Source organism: Aphelocoma coerulescens, chromosome 4 (assembly GCF_041296385.1).
Source record: "Aphelocoma coerulescens isolate FSJ_1873_10779 chromosome 4, UR_Acoe_1.0, whole genome shotgun sequence".
NCBI lineage: Eukaryota > Metazoa > Chordata > Aves > Passeriformes > Corvidae > Aphelocoma > Aphelocoma coerulescens.
The window spans coordinates 17,336,173-17,351,324 of NC_091017.1; the positions used below are offsets into that span (position 1 = coordinate 17,336,173).

The following is a 15,152-nucleotide window of genomic DNA, read 5'->3' on the forward strand; positions in this document are numbered from 1 at the left end:
ACCCAGACCTGGATTCAGTTTTAAAACTTGAGCACTTACCAATAATCAGTAAAATGGAAGGATTACTTTTCTTACACATGGTATTTTTATTTGTGATTGCAGGTATGACATCTACTTTCTATATTTCAGCATGGGTTGCGTACTGATAGTTCATGACCTTCAGTAATCTCTAAGTTATTTTCTGAAGGTCTGTTAACTACCTGTCCTGTTCTGAGGTCTCCAGTTAGTTGTACCTAAATGCAGTTTGTTGCATCCTGTGTTTTGGTGGTGGTTTCTAGAAATTGTCAGGATTGTTTTGATTTCTGAAGTTACCCTTCAGCATGCTTTCTCTTCTTCCTGGTTCGATATAATTAGAACATTTAAAAGTATTTTTCTACCCTGTAAATCAAATCCTTAATGAAAACACTAAGTAATAAACTGGACATAGGGGAGGCACCTGTGGAACCACATTGAATACCTTTTTGTTGGAGTGAAAGCTCCTATGGACTCAGGTCCAGAGGGAAGCCAAAGCACAGGGATTGAATTAAAACCTTTGGACAAGCTGAGATACATGAAGCCATACCAAAATGAAATAGAAATATAGATTTTTAACTTTCAGTAGAAATATATGCTAAGTGCCTTAAACATTAAAAAGCTGTAGCAGAGACCTTAAACACAGTTCTTGCTGCAGCAGTGTTACCTTTTCACAGAATTCTTTACTTTAAACAAAATATAAATAGAATTATACTGTTCACATTTTTTAGACAGAATGTTCACATAAGCCATAAGAACTGATAGAAAGTGTATATGCAAATCTGTGTAATACCTATGTGACACTTGTGTAAGACTTACAACTGTTAGAATTAGACCAGAATAGGTTAAGAAAAGAAAAACTAGAATCGTGTGTTAATCTTCTTGGTCAATTAACAAATATAATCCACATTTCTGTGAGAAAAAATATATGGAGCATATAGAAGAAGGTGGTTTTGCCTGCTGTTGCTGCTGCTGCTTGGCTTTATCATGTAATCCCCTTTGGACTCTGCCTTCAAGAAAGCTATGAGACTATGAAATGAACTTAGCAGAACAGCAGCCTCCTCTGCTCTTTTACCCTGGTCTGAGAAGGAAGGGTATCCCATCAAAAGCTCAACACCTTTTTCCACACTCACAGTGAACTACTGATAACAAAAGTCTAGGTAGGATTTCCTAACTAATTTGCACTCACCTGACAGCAGCTGCAGGTGAACTATGTTTCCCTAATGCTTTACACAGAAGTTACATAACAGTGAGAAAGGAATTTATTAACTTAAATGGAAGATTGGCTTGATGATATCCACTCTTGATATATGACATTAGCTATAATATTTTCATGTTTTCTTGGTAATAATGCTTGGTAATAATCTGATTGATTACTTACTTATTCCAGTGTTGCTTTGTTCTAGGAAATGAAGTTGATCAAAATCTGGTTTCCCAGTTGATAAGATAGGAGTTGCTTAAAGGCCAGCTGGTCACAACCAAGTCATTTTTACTTGGGATGAAAAATGCTTAGTTAGGTTATCTATTTCTTATTCAGTAGAATAAAATTGCTAGATTTTAATTTTTTTTGCAACCTTTTCACTTGATCCTTGAGTTACTAAAAAATAAAATTTTAAGAAGGTGCAAACAAGCAAACATTCATATCTACTTGTAACTTTGAAGGCTCTGAGTGTGACTCACTACTGTTACCTAAGTACTGCCTAGAAGAAAACAACATTTTCTACTTTTATGATGTCTTAAGCAAAAGTTGTTGAATACTTAAATATCTTGAGGCCCACCACAAAAGCACATAAGTAAAGTTATGAAATAGCCTGAGATGATCAGAGGAGCAGAAATTTTATTTTCCTGCTGAAGAATATTAGAAACTTTTAGAAGAGAAGCTTCTTATTAACCTTAGTAAAGAGAGATAAAGCAAAGTGGATTTTTACTGCCCAGGGTAAAGCTCCACTGAATCTACGGGGTCTGTCTGTTGCAAGTATTTTCTTTCCATAGAGAGAGAGAGAGGTAAAAAAATAAAGAAGCTGAGAGAGAGGTAAAAAAATAAAGAAGCTGAGAGAGTAAGCGTAGGATTTGCTTTGAGGGACTGCTGAGGAAAAAAAATAGCAGATGTATTCCATGCACTTTTTATTTCCAAGGGTGAAAAATTGATCCAAGGGTGAGTTTTGATTGGAGAAAAAGTGTAAGAGCAGATGTTGGCTTGGCATTGTATAATATTGCATCAGTATTCATGGTGTTATAAATAAAATTTTAATTCTGCCATTTTATAATTTTTTTTCAGTTATTTACAATTTCGTAATTAATTTTTGAACCAAATTAGCCAGATGCCCACTTCTATGGGGGTGTATCTACGGGACTAAATGTAAACATCTGGTCCCAGTTCTTTTCAGTTCTCTCATCCAGTAGTGTATTTTTCATTACTTGGGAAAGGAAGCTGTCTATATATGCTTAGGACTGATTGCTTGGGAGTATAAAGTTAAACATGGACTTGTAAAGATTGTTGTTTGCCTTGGAAGAAAATCAATAAATTTGCTGGGTAATTTTTGTGTAATCAAATTTAAAGTTCTTTGACTTTCAGCCTGGTCCCTGTCCTAAAGGCTGGATATAACCTTATGTTCATTAATCTTCAAAGCTAAATATTTGAGGTGTCAGTGGTGTAGACTTCAGTCATGATATTTGGATGCAGGCCATTAGTAGCTGCCAGTAAAGGAAAGAAAACAATAATAAGTGAGTAGGCTGCTACAGATACAAATGGAACATTCTGCTTGGAGCAAGCTTGATTATAATGGCCTTTCTTCACAGAATGAGATTTTTAACCTCTTCTCTAAAATACTCTGCCTGTAAAATAAGGTCTGAAGCATTCATTGATTATTGTAGGCGTGTTCGTATTATGATACTGTTCAATTAGCTGTGCTCCCTAGTTTGTCTTTCCTCAGAGGGCTGATAATAAGTCATTTTATTTCTTTAGTTACTCATTATTTTACTATAGTTGCTCATTTATTACTTTTTTTTAATAGCTCTTTAATGTGCTGATGTCACTTTACAGACACTGAAAGTGCAATGACCTAACACATTTTTCTCACATTAACTCCAGAATACCTTGTTGTCCAAGTAAGCACAGGCTTTGTGATAGAAACTCTCTTAGGAAAAACGAGTTTTAAAATAAATGTTTTTCTTCCTGTGCTTTGAATACATTTTCAGAAGTAATATCAGTCATTATAAATGCGTGCAACTTTCTGTATTTCAGAGAGTAAGCTTATAATCATAGTTTATGACAGATTATATTATTATTCACTTTCTGCTGAAGTTAATTGTGAACTTGAGGTTTACACTGTTGTATCCTGCAGAAGAAACAGTGTGAGTGCACTGACAAACACAATGTCTAGTATTGTTTTGTATAGGTTCTTACATCATTGCAATATTTGAGTGCTTTCAGTTTTGTACTAAATGCTTACCACCTATCATGCATGAAGTGATATACACCTTAAATATATGCATTCCAAAGTTTAAGATAACTTATATCAATAAAAATAGCAGTCTGGGGAAAACAAGGAATTTTTACTTGTTGGTGCTATTTGCTTCAAATAAGTTACAACAAAACCAGATCAATTTCTGTATTATTCAAAAGCATAGCAAAAGCAGACATCTGAAATTAGGGTACCTGTCAGCTGCAGTACTTGGAAACATTTCTGGATACATTTAAATAACTAGTTTGAGAAAGCATATAAGTATCACAGTAGAGTCCAGTGAATAAAACTTTCACAGTGAGTTACAAAACTCTTACCAGTGCCACGCCAGAAACTGGATCTCCCCTGGTATGAGAGCTGAGGGACATGTGGAAGTGATGCCATTAGTCTCAAGGCAGTGGTGACTTTGAATTAGTCATCAGGTTTATATTCTGCTAGCATGTAAGGATCAACAAAAGTGGAGGTAATACTTTATCTGTAGTCTTTACAGGCTGAAAAGATTAAAGACAGGTGGAACTTGTGAGAGAAAGGGACCAAGTACAAAGCAAATAGCAGTGATGGTAATTTCAGAGCTGATTCCCACAACATACAGCTAATCCAGAAACCCAGTTTTGTCCAACTTTGTGTGGTTTTTTAGATTGCAAATCTTAGGAGACCTTGATAAGGAGTTCCTTTAGTCCTTTCTAAACTAAGCTTAGGGATTTCAAAGATATGCCATATTCTGCAATTTAATGAAGGGTTTGTAAGTGTTCAGTCCTAATCCAACTCTGCCTTGATTATAAGCAATGTTAAGGTCTGATTGCTTTTCAAACAGAGCAATGTTATGCTAGAGTTGATTACTTCTGATCCCTTTGCACCTACCTCAAAAATATTAATAAATTGCACCTGATTTGTTTGAAAAGGTGTAGTTGTTTTATCTGTGATCATGGATAAAATACGGTCTGTTTTGTATGTTGGAATTTGATAGAAACTTTTCTGGGTGAAAGACCTACTGAACACAAGGGACTTGTAAGTTTAATTAATTTGTTGGGGAAAAAAACACCACAAGATTCTTGCAGACTTTAACAATTTCAATTGAGACTGAGGTGTACGATTTTGCCTATCACTTTCCCATCATATTGAAATTCAAGTTTTTATCAAGGCATTGCAGAAGTTGATGGAAAGATTCTGATTGTGTGTTAGGGGCATTTCAGAGAATGGCTGGATTGGAAGGAACCTCTGAAGATCATCTAGTCCAATTGCCCTGCCAAAGCGGGTAGACCTGAAACAGGTTGCACAGGATAGCTTTGAGTTATGAAGCTTAAGTATTAATTGCTAGATATATTTGCTTATAAACAACTCAAAGATAGTTCATGACATCTTTTGATTTTAGAACATAAAGTCTAAACTGTTTATTTACTTGTTCTTAGTCAAGAAATTCTTGCTAAGAATCCATTCTTACTAAGAAATTGTTGATTTTGTATTTAGAATTGTTTATGGCAAGTGTTTTTTAATTGAAAACTGTAATGTATGAATAATTGAGAGAAGCTCAGCATAAATTCATGAGTATCTATGCAGAGGAAATATGCACGTTTAAGCAGAATTTCCCCAATTGGTTTGCCTTCAGGCAGAAATCATTTATATTCACATATAAAAAAGAGAATGTTAATATTGCAAAATGAAGTACTAAAAAGGTTTAAAAAGGCAAAAGTTAAAATGGCTTATGAAATTTCATATGCTTTTGTGTGTGCACATTTTGCAACTTTATTTTAATTACATAAAAATATAGTTTCTTTTTAGGAGGTTCCTAAGTATAGCCAGAATAAAATTCACCTGCGGGATGGGTGGCCCACGTACACCTTCTACATTAATAGAGCTTTATGTTGTTATCTGTGCAGCAAGTCTGCCAAGCCCACTTAAACAGCAAATCCTCCATGGTATAATGGAGAAATGTTCTGCTTTACAATCTGATTGCATAGTTGCAAACAGCTGGTAAATAAAACAAACCAGGGTGACAGCATTTGTGAGGAGAGATTAATTTGTTCTTCACTACCTGTGGAGTGCAGAGCTGTCACTGATAGCAGAATTGCTGCATTTGTCCAGCCTGTCTATTTAACAATGTTATGTTTCCACCATAAGGCCCAGTATCTCAGATCTCCATACTGTTGTATCCACAAGCCCAGGTCAGACACTGGAAGAAGCCAACCTAAAATGAATCCCATCTCTTTGTTCAGGAGCAAAAGCAGCTCATATTATCAGCTAAAAGATAGGTTTTGTATATTCTTGTGTCTGTATTGGAGATTCCTTTGTGTAAGCAACTTGTCTTGGTTTAAAATGATACCCAGTGAAGTTTGTGATTTTTGTTAAAACATCAACCCCATCATTATATTTCTCTTTCTTTTTATAGTGAGATTTGTCACTGTGTGGACCAAAAAGGGGGAAAGGATTTAAAGATATAAATTCCTATGTATTTTTTTTAATAGGAAGCTTGTGTGCTAGTTAAAATATGACAGTGACTTAAAGGAGAGTCATAGTTCTAGAGATTTAGAGATTCTCTATCCTTTCAGGCAGGAACCTGTTTGTTCTGCATTTATACAGTACCATTTCCTGTGTGCTTCTACAGCACTTGTACTTGGTGAGTACTGTGAATACACTTATCAGTGTGTGCTGTGATAAACTAAAGCTGGATGAGAACATGCTGCTCCCTGGCCAAGCAGAGTGCTGCTGTCTCAACATGTGCAGCAAGTTCTTCCTGTCTTTCTGTCTGTCTGGAGTTTGGATCAATGTCTATCCTCAAGATACTAATTTTTTTTTAAGTGGTGGGAACCTGCTGTCCCACTGACTTCTTACCAAATTTGCTTGAAATTCACTCCAAAAGTAGCTGAAGAGCAGGATGATCATATGGGCTTGTTCCCTGTGGAACCTAAAAGTGTCTTTTTGTACTCTTCATTGTCTGGAGGGAACGTACATATTTATATGACAGACCAAATCCAGTAGTAACCAAATCCCATTGGTTTATCATGATATTCCCCCCTCCTTGCCCCATGTTGCATATCCCAAACTACTAACTAACTTCTCAGATTTATTCCTAGTTGTGATTATTTTTTTTTTCCAAACTGTTTTTTCAGAAAAAGGCATGCAGGAATAGTTCGGACCTGTAAACATACTCACTTGTTTTCAAATCCCATGTCTTTGACTACATAAACCTGTTGCTAAATTTTAGACTCATGTAGAGACATATATTTAAAAAGAGTTTCCACATTAGGGAACTTTAAAGACAGAAAGAAGCCTTCCCTTAATTGGACATGGAATTCTGCATGTGCAGTTTGACCATTTAAGGCACTTCCAGACATTGATTTTTCACCACATCAACTGAAGCTAATTCTCCTCTGCTATTCTGCACTATCTCACAAAGGGATTATATTGTTTTTCTGATTGCTTAAGAGTTGAATATATAAGTTGGCTGGGAAAAACTTGATTGTAGAGCATAATTTTAAAAATTTAAGCAGCAAATTGCTAGGAGTTAGTCTTTGGATATGCTGCTTTTCTCTGCCAGCCAGTAGCAGACAGAAGCAGCCATAAATCCTGCTGGATTCTTGGGAGGACAGATTTAAAAGGTTTGTTCAATAACTGAGCTTATCCTCCTGCAAGTGCAGAAAGTAGTTCCCTAGTAAATGGCATCTTATTATTACAGGGTTGTTACTGGTATTGAGCTACAACTACTGTCTTGAATTGTTGCTATAGAAATTAGGAATGTTTTCAGTTCAAATTAGCATAGTCTTAAGAAAATCTGAAAAAAGTTTCTGAACATGCAACATGAAAGCAAAAGGAGCCTGTTAAGTTCATAAAAATATTTTTCATAAATTTTTTTTATTCTTATCTTTAAAAGGTATTGGTAGGTAATGAAGATATTTTGAATGAGAGAACTCAGGTAGAATTCTGTAGTGTTCCTATTTTCACTTCTGAAAAGAAATCCAGTGAAAATGTAATGCTTTCTACACGCTTTTGCTTCAGTTGATTTAAATCAAGGTTTATTATTAAGCACAGGAATGTAATAATATTCTTTACACTAAGAAAAACTAAGTTTCCTTAATCCTTTCATGGTCACTCCCACTTTCCTAGCCTAATTCTTCAAATGGAGAAACTTTTAGTTCTGATATAATAACTGGGGAGAGGTCTGTATTCTTGCTTTCTAATAAGCTCTTCAAAATATTCACAGCAGTGCACAGGTGCTAACTCTAAAATGTCATTTTCATTAAAAGTTTTGACATCTGGAAAAAGATCCTAAAGTAGTTTCCATTCTTAGGAGTTCAGTGATTGTAAAGTTCATTTTCAAGTCATGAAACTACTGGAAAAAAAGATTGCTGTTTACATTGAACTATGAAATCAAAATATTTTAGAAAAAACATTTGCTGTGTGCTTAAATATAATGTGTAGCACTCAGGTGAACTGTTTATATAGACACTTCTCTACCAATCATATTCTAAATGTTTTTGGTGTCAAATATTGCTCTGTTTGCTTTATGTGAATGTTCATAAGACTATGACATTTAATGAAGAGATCTTTTTAAAGTATTGATAGCCATGAGTAAATTATACTGTGTTTGATCTGTGTTAAAGATTCAAAGTCCAAGATATTTGAATAGAACTTAGAATAAAAATGTAATTAGGTTACATCCCCAAAGTCTGATATATCTTTAAACAAGACTGCAAATGAAACTTTATTAAAACTTCAAATGAATTATTTCTTTGCTTTTTTAAATTCTTTTCCCCTCTCTTCTCTTTCATGTCTATTACTGACATTGCTGCTTGTATTTTACCTGTCTTTTCCAGGGTATTTTAATTATTTACTGCTTAATGACTAGTACTGAGATGAAGCTGCCCTCTCACTCATGGGTTTTTTTTTTCCTTTGCTTCAAAGCTTTGAGAGGTCTTGGAATACTGTAGCTGGACCAGCAGTTGTCATCATAAACTTTCCTGGAGGCAGTGTTTCCTTTCAGTAATTGATAAAGGAGGCTGTTTCCAGAGGTGCCTACCCAGTGTCACTGAGAGCTGATGGAATTGCATGTCCTCAGCCATTACCAATGATCTGTAGAAGCCATAGGTAAAGCAAACATGAAGCTGTTAATAAAAATATATCTTACTCTTCAGAGGATCATTCACGTTGGTTGGGATCTTAGCAGGTCATTAGTCCAGCTGCTACTCAAAGTACACGTCTGAAGTAAATCATCTGCACCACCGAACAGCTCCAGTGCTGGAGCACTGCATCTGATAATAAATTTATTATTGGAAGCTATGAAGAGTAAGGGGAACTGGGTAGAATCTGAATAAAATGTAAACACTGCCAAAAAAAGTATTTAAACCAAGGCAAGTATTTGACTTGACATAGCAAAAAAAGTAATTTAGTGAAACTACTCTGCTTCAGTGTCACTTTCTCCATTTAAAAGATAATGATTGCAATAATCTTTGAGGTTAAATATAATATAACTTGTTTTCATTTAGTTCTATTGAATTTAAACTCTCAAGCCCTAAAAAACGGAGGTGCAAAAGTATGTGCCATTCGTCACTGAGTTTTCTGATGCCTTTTCTTTCTGCACCCATAGACATGGAAATATTTGTGAAACCTGAAATGGGAGCATCCCCCTGAGTGTGGGCCCACTCTCATCCAGAGCCTGGAGCCTTACAGTGTGAGCTTCCTGGATACGTTTTGCATCCTTGGTAGTCTTTGCATATTGAAAGCACTTTGATGCTCTGCAAACGTGAAAGAAGGCTTGAATATTATTGTGAAGCAAGAATTCTATTCTTTCTAAAATGGGTGTGTGATCATTTAGCTAATGTTCAACATTGTTTGCAATGTTTTCCTCTAGATTAAAATTGATGTATATCAAAAAGTGTTCATTTATATATAATCAAACAAATCAGAAGAAGGCATCTGACAAGTGCTACTTTCATAAAATGTGTTAACCTAAAAAGATAAAGGAATTTTAATTGTGGACCAGAATTTTGTGTGTTGGTTCATTTGAATATGAATGTAAGACAGACAAGTTAGTGGAATTTTCACTTGGGGCCTGTGTGGTTGTCATTTCTTTTTCCCTTGCTGGTCCCCAGTACCCCATTCCCAAAGCAGCTGTCATTTCAGCTGCCTGTGGGAAAGCCCTCTTGTCTGCAGCTCAGTAGTGCTGGCAGCAGAAGGGGAAGGGATTAGAGAGCAGCCAGGCAACCAGAAAAGCCAGCATTATCCCTACCTTGTGAGGTGTCTCTGGGATCACCCTTTAAGCAACACGTTTTTAGAACACGTTTGACATCGCTGTGTGCTGGTGGTGTGATACAGCACGTGTGAACTGTCCTTCTGTGGGTTCTGCAGTCTGCACTGCCCTCTAGGTTTGTATAGGTGTATTTTGAGTGCTTGAGCTTTAAGGCAAGTAATATAGGTCCTCAGAGGACAAGACTATATATGCTCTAATGCTCACTGGATTACTACAGTTATGATTTTCTTTCCAGACAACACACATTTGTTTAAGTAATGTAAACAGAAATAATGTATCATCCTCTAAACTGCAATACCAAGGACTAGCCTGGCAGTTCTTCACCCAGAGAAGGGAAGATAAAATATTGTCTGTTTGTGCTGCAGTCAGTCCACCAATGCTACATCTCAGGTTGTGTGAAGCTCAACTTTCCTTTTCTCTCTTCCTTTCTCCTTTGTGTCCTCAAGTGCTCTACTTCTCAGGAATGATTTCAGCTCACCTTAGGCAACTTGGACTCCAGGTAATACTGGTGCATTGTCAAACTGGAGGAATGATCAGAATACCCTGTGGTGAGCCAGCATGGTCATTGCAACATTCTTATGAACTGCTTATATAATTTGGTCAAGCTCATGGTGGAATCTTTCTGAAAAAAAAAAAAAAGCTTCTGTAAAGTAAATTAATATGAGGTTTTATCCATTATCTTTAAAATATTCGCTTTGATTCTTGTCTGATGATTGGTTTTGTCTGAGATGGATCTTGCAGAGTTACGAAACTGCAAAATTTTATCTTAAATCCCTTCTGCAATTTTTTTCTTGTTTTTTCAGCTGGCACATGAATTCAGGTTATTGCATGTGAGAGCTGTCCCAGTGGCTTCTTTACAGTTAATTTTACCTCAAGAGTCTGAGGTGGTTCGACTGTTTGCTGAATGAGAGCCTTGTTTTATGTTTCTTGTGAACACACCTTTGTTAAACACTTTCGTAGCAATCTCTGTAGATAGGAAACTGTGGCAGATTTAAGTATTTCAGCATGAATAGTGCTGTCAAAATTGAACATAGAAACTGAGCATAATACAAGTGGTTCAGGCAGTTAGACCAAACTGTAAGCATATATCTTTTGAAAGATAATAACATTTTTGGTTTTCATTACCATTAACTGATGCTTCAACCAGATTTTGTGTTCTCATTGTATAGTGAAATAACTGATGGCAAGAGATGCTCTTGATTAAAACATACCACAATAAAGTTTATTGTTCCTTTAGGTTGTTGTTTTTATCTACAGTGGAATATTTTCTGAAGCCCTGTACAACTGTTTACAATTTAGAATTAAATGTGCTTTCTGCTTCTAGTGGTGCTGCTGAGGCAGGGTACCTAACAGACCTGTCACTTTTCTTGTGCAGTTGTTTCTGTGGCATTATTTTCATTGGCAAATATACAAGCTGATAGAAAAGGAAATCATTAGGTGCTCTCAGTATTGCTGAGGCATGGAGCTAGAGCAGGTCAGTCACTGCATTTTGCAGATTGTGACATTTTAAATTACCTGTACACTACTGAAAGCAATCTGTGGACCTAATTAACACCTCACCTAATTAAAGTCAGGACTGTATGTAGAGAATTCTAGATAGTTTTGCACTGCCTTTATTTATTAAATACCACACTATTCAAATTTGAGTTGCTAATTTCAATATTGAAAACTTCAGGTTTGTGTGCTGTTTTCTTAAGTGGGAGTAACTTTTTTTTTTCTCCTTCAAGTAATCAATGCACTGCTGAATGAGTTCATTTTAATGCACTCAATCATGCCTCTAATGTTTGTAGCTTACGGGCGCAAGCATCAGTAATGCAGGAATGTTATATGGCTTTAGTTTGGGCCATTTCATAAAATATTCATGGAATCAAAAATGTGCATCAAAATAGCGGCTGGGAGAATTACATTTATGTGCCTGCTTTTATGGCAGCTTCACATTTAAACCCATTTGTGTTAATATCTAGTCAATCTTTCTACTTAAAAAAAAAAAAGGCAAAATAGTAGTCTCCATATATACCCTTTTTTGTTTGATATCTATTTTGATATAAAAAAATCTGTATTTTTGGATTGGGTTTTAAGAAGGAGAATTATAAAGGAACTTTTAGATGATCTAAAAACATTTCTCTTCAGTCTTTAAAAAATTACATTGAATTATTTTCCTTGAATGAAAAGATTTATTTTTTTTACTTTGAAGCAACTGAGTGAAAACTATAGCAAAAATCTTTGTCAGAATAATGTCTTATATTCAAATGTAATTGTTTAAAACTGATTTTCTACTCCCAAAATTATATTGTGACAGTGTTTGCCTCCCATATTTAAGACTAAATTCTTGATGGTATGATTTCTTTTGTTATGCCCTGAGTTATATTAAACTATAAAAAATTATAAAAGTGTAAAATTTTAGTAGTGGTAGTGCATATGTTGTAAGAGTTACCATTCTGGTTTTTGATTCCTTTTATAAGAAGGCAAAAGAGACATCGGAGATTCTCCAACTCGTTTTGGTATCCACTGAGAGAAATTCTGCATGGCAGTGTGAGAATAATATGCAATTGCTATTAATGTTGCCAACTGAAAATAGCTTTACTGCTTTGTGTAACATTCTGCAATTTTTCAAACATGGATTTCCTAGAAACACCTTCTGGATTTTCTCTTTGAATTCCTAGACCTATAAAAATAGATTTCTGCAAACTATTTCAAGTGATTTTCTTACTCCATTGTTTTTCCTCTCATTTTGCTTTTTTTGGTCTTTTGGTTTTTTTCAGTTCATAATAAAAGAAATTTAAAACTCTGCCTTGTCACATCCTAAGTGAGATAAAAATGTTCGTATTCTCAGAAATGTTCTGTAATTGGCTAATTACTTTCTTTTAATGTTTTTCAAGATTTTCAAATGGCATTCTATGTATGTCTGCAGCCAACACTTGCAGTAGTTCCGTGTTTAAAACTTAGAGTGCACTGGCCAGATCAGTTCCAGTTGAATTGACTCATGACATGGAATAAACTTGCCAGCCCCCTGAAAAGATTATTTTCCCACAACATTTGAGTTTCACATAAGCATTATGGATTAAATAAATAGACTAATATGTCATTTGCCACTGGCAACAAGAGATTTCAGGTTATTTTAAAGGAAAAATAAATTCCAAAGTCTAAAACATTTTACCTTCTGTGAATTTGAGAAGTGTCCATATAGCCAGTTTTATTTGGGAGAGTCTTCAGTGAGCACATTCCCAGCCGTGTAAGGGCTTTCATATCAGGAATTCTATCTCTTCCTTGTTTAGGAAACTAGCAGGTATTTTGCCTTTTTGTTCAGCACTTTCTATTTAGTATTTCTGTGAGCAGATTGTTTCACTTTTCACTTCATAATCTTTCTTGGTAATTCAGTGAAGCCAAATGTAGTATAGATTCATTTGAATATTACCAAAAAAATCATATTTCTTTCATATTTTGAAGCTTGGTGTAGATGGATTGTTTCCAAAGAGGTATCACTGAGATCTGGCAAAAGGAGTGTCAGGTCACAGCCCTTATGCTTTGGCCAGCTCTTGAGGACTATGGAGTGCAGGGAATGCATGAGTTCAATTTCTAGTCTGACAGAAACTTTCTCAAGGGAATACTGCAAGAGGGGAAGCTTGGGTAAGAATCACCATACCTGGTAGTTCTAACATCCTGAACAATAGTTCTTAAGATTGCAAGTATTATTTACCTAAATGATGGGTCCTCTTAAGAGATCATGTTACAATGTCTTAGGAGAAACTCAGATACCGTGTTCAGCTTCAAGGTGATACCGGTAATTTGTTTGCTGCTTCCCATTCCTACTAAAAGTTTTTGAGAAACAGATGAATCAAATTCTATTAAAGAATCCATTACATGTGGAGTGTATCCCAATGACTCAAATCTATGACTATACTCTTTCAAAAGAACAGTCTATTTATTAATGAACTTTGGGGAGAATTCCAAGGAGGAGTCTGTATGTGTTTATGAGAATGTGAGTGAACAAAATGCTGGATCTACCTATTAGCATTAAATTTTAACTCAACTTTCAATCATTTGTCACAAAGCCAACCTGACCTTCTCCAATATCTTAAATCTGCATTTAGAAACTTGGATAACTGGAATTCTGTTGACTTCTGAGTTGACTGTGCCTTAAGCAGTTATCTGGCCTGGACAGACAAAAACTCGAATTGGAAGCCTCTTGAGAATGGACAAGGGTTTTCATCTGGCTTTAGCTAGTCTACATCTCTATTTTCTGTACTGTCAGGGAGCCTGTAAACAGCTTGTACTGGTTGTGATAATTTCCCTGTGCCTTTCTATTTGTGCAGTCTGATGTCAAGTATGGGACATTTTGGAAAGATTGTGTAGAACTTTTCCTTTTCTGCCAGTGTTTTGGACCATCTCTCCAATACCTGTCCCTAGCTAGAATGGAACTGAGTAAAGCCTGGTATCTCTCCTTCCACCTGGCTCTGCACTCTTCAGCACCTGTTGTCTCCTTGGGGACTCCTACACAAATTGTAGGCTGTAGAGCCATAAAATTATTTGTCTGTGACACTCATTTAATTCATTGTGTCTTTGAAAGAGGAGTTTCTTGTACTTGTCAGTTTTAGTTGAACTCGTTTTAATCATCAGAGAAGCTTAATATGAAAATAAATTTAATTCTAATAAAGATGAGTTATGTTTTATATTGCAAAGTTGAAAGCATGGTTATAAAGGGGTAACATATGCAAAAGACAAATCTAAATTGAGTTAATAAGAGAAATCTGTCATAGCTGTTCTGCTGCCTCTAGGTTGGCTGGAGGCCTGGGGAAATAACCTCATTTTCTCCAGGAATGCTTAAAGATGATCCCTCTCCAAGCTTTTCTCCCTTCCTTTCCTACAACTGGGAAACAACTTTTCTCCTTCCGGGTTCTTTTTGAAGTTTGAATGCAGCACTGAAAAAAAAGACTGCAAAACAGCAATAGTTCCTTTTAAATCACCTCTCAGAAGAGGTGTAAACTACAAACACTTCTAAGTGAATTTGTTGTATGGTTTATTTCAGCTTTTAATAGAAATAGCAGTTGATATATTGATTATCTATGGGACAAGATTCCTCCATCACACACACACACAAACTTAAAAAGGCAAGGTCACATTCACAGCTCTCCCTGCTGCAGAATAGTCTTTGCTAAACAAGATACTGTGACCAGAATGCTTTTTTAAAACTTTTTTTTTTTAATATGAATAGTCTTACCTGCTTCCCAGCAGTTTTTCTGTACCTATTAAGTATAAGAAAAAGCTTTTCTGTTCTTTCCAAGAGCTTTGAATTTCCACTGTCAGCAGGTATGGAAATCTCCTAGATTGAATTGTATGCACAGAGATAAATCCAGCTGAAGGTAGAGGGAAAACTACTTGCTTGTGAAAATGAATTGAATTCTATCTTCAAACTTTCCTTTGCCTTAAAGATG

The 15,152-nt window shown here is 35.6% G+C and overlaps 1 protein-coding gene across 10 annotated transcripts in view; it reads left to right on the forward strand.

The window, feature by feature from the left end:
• The window catches only part of TTC29 (tetratricopeptide repeat domain 29), a 236,046-nt gene that overhangs the window by 148,073 nt on the left and 72,821 nt on the right, over window positions 1-15,152 (forward strand). The window lies entirely within an intron of this gene.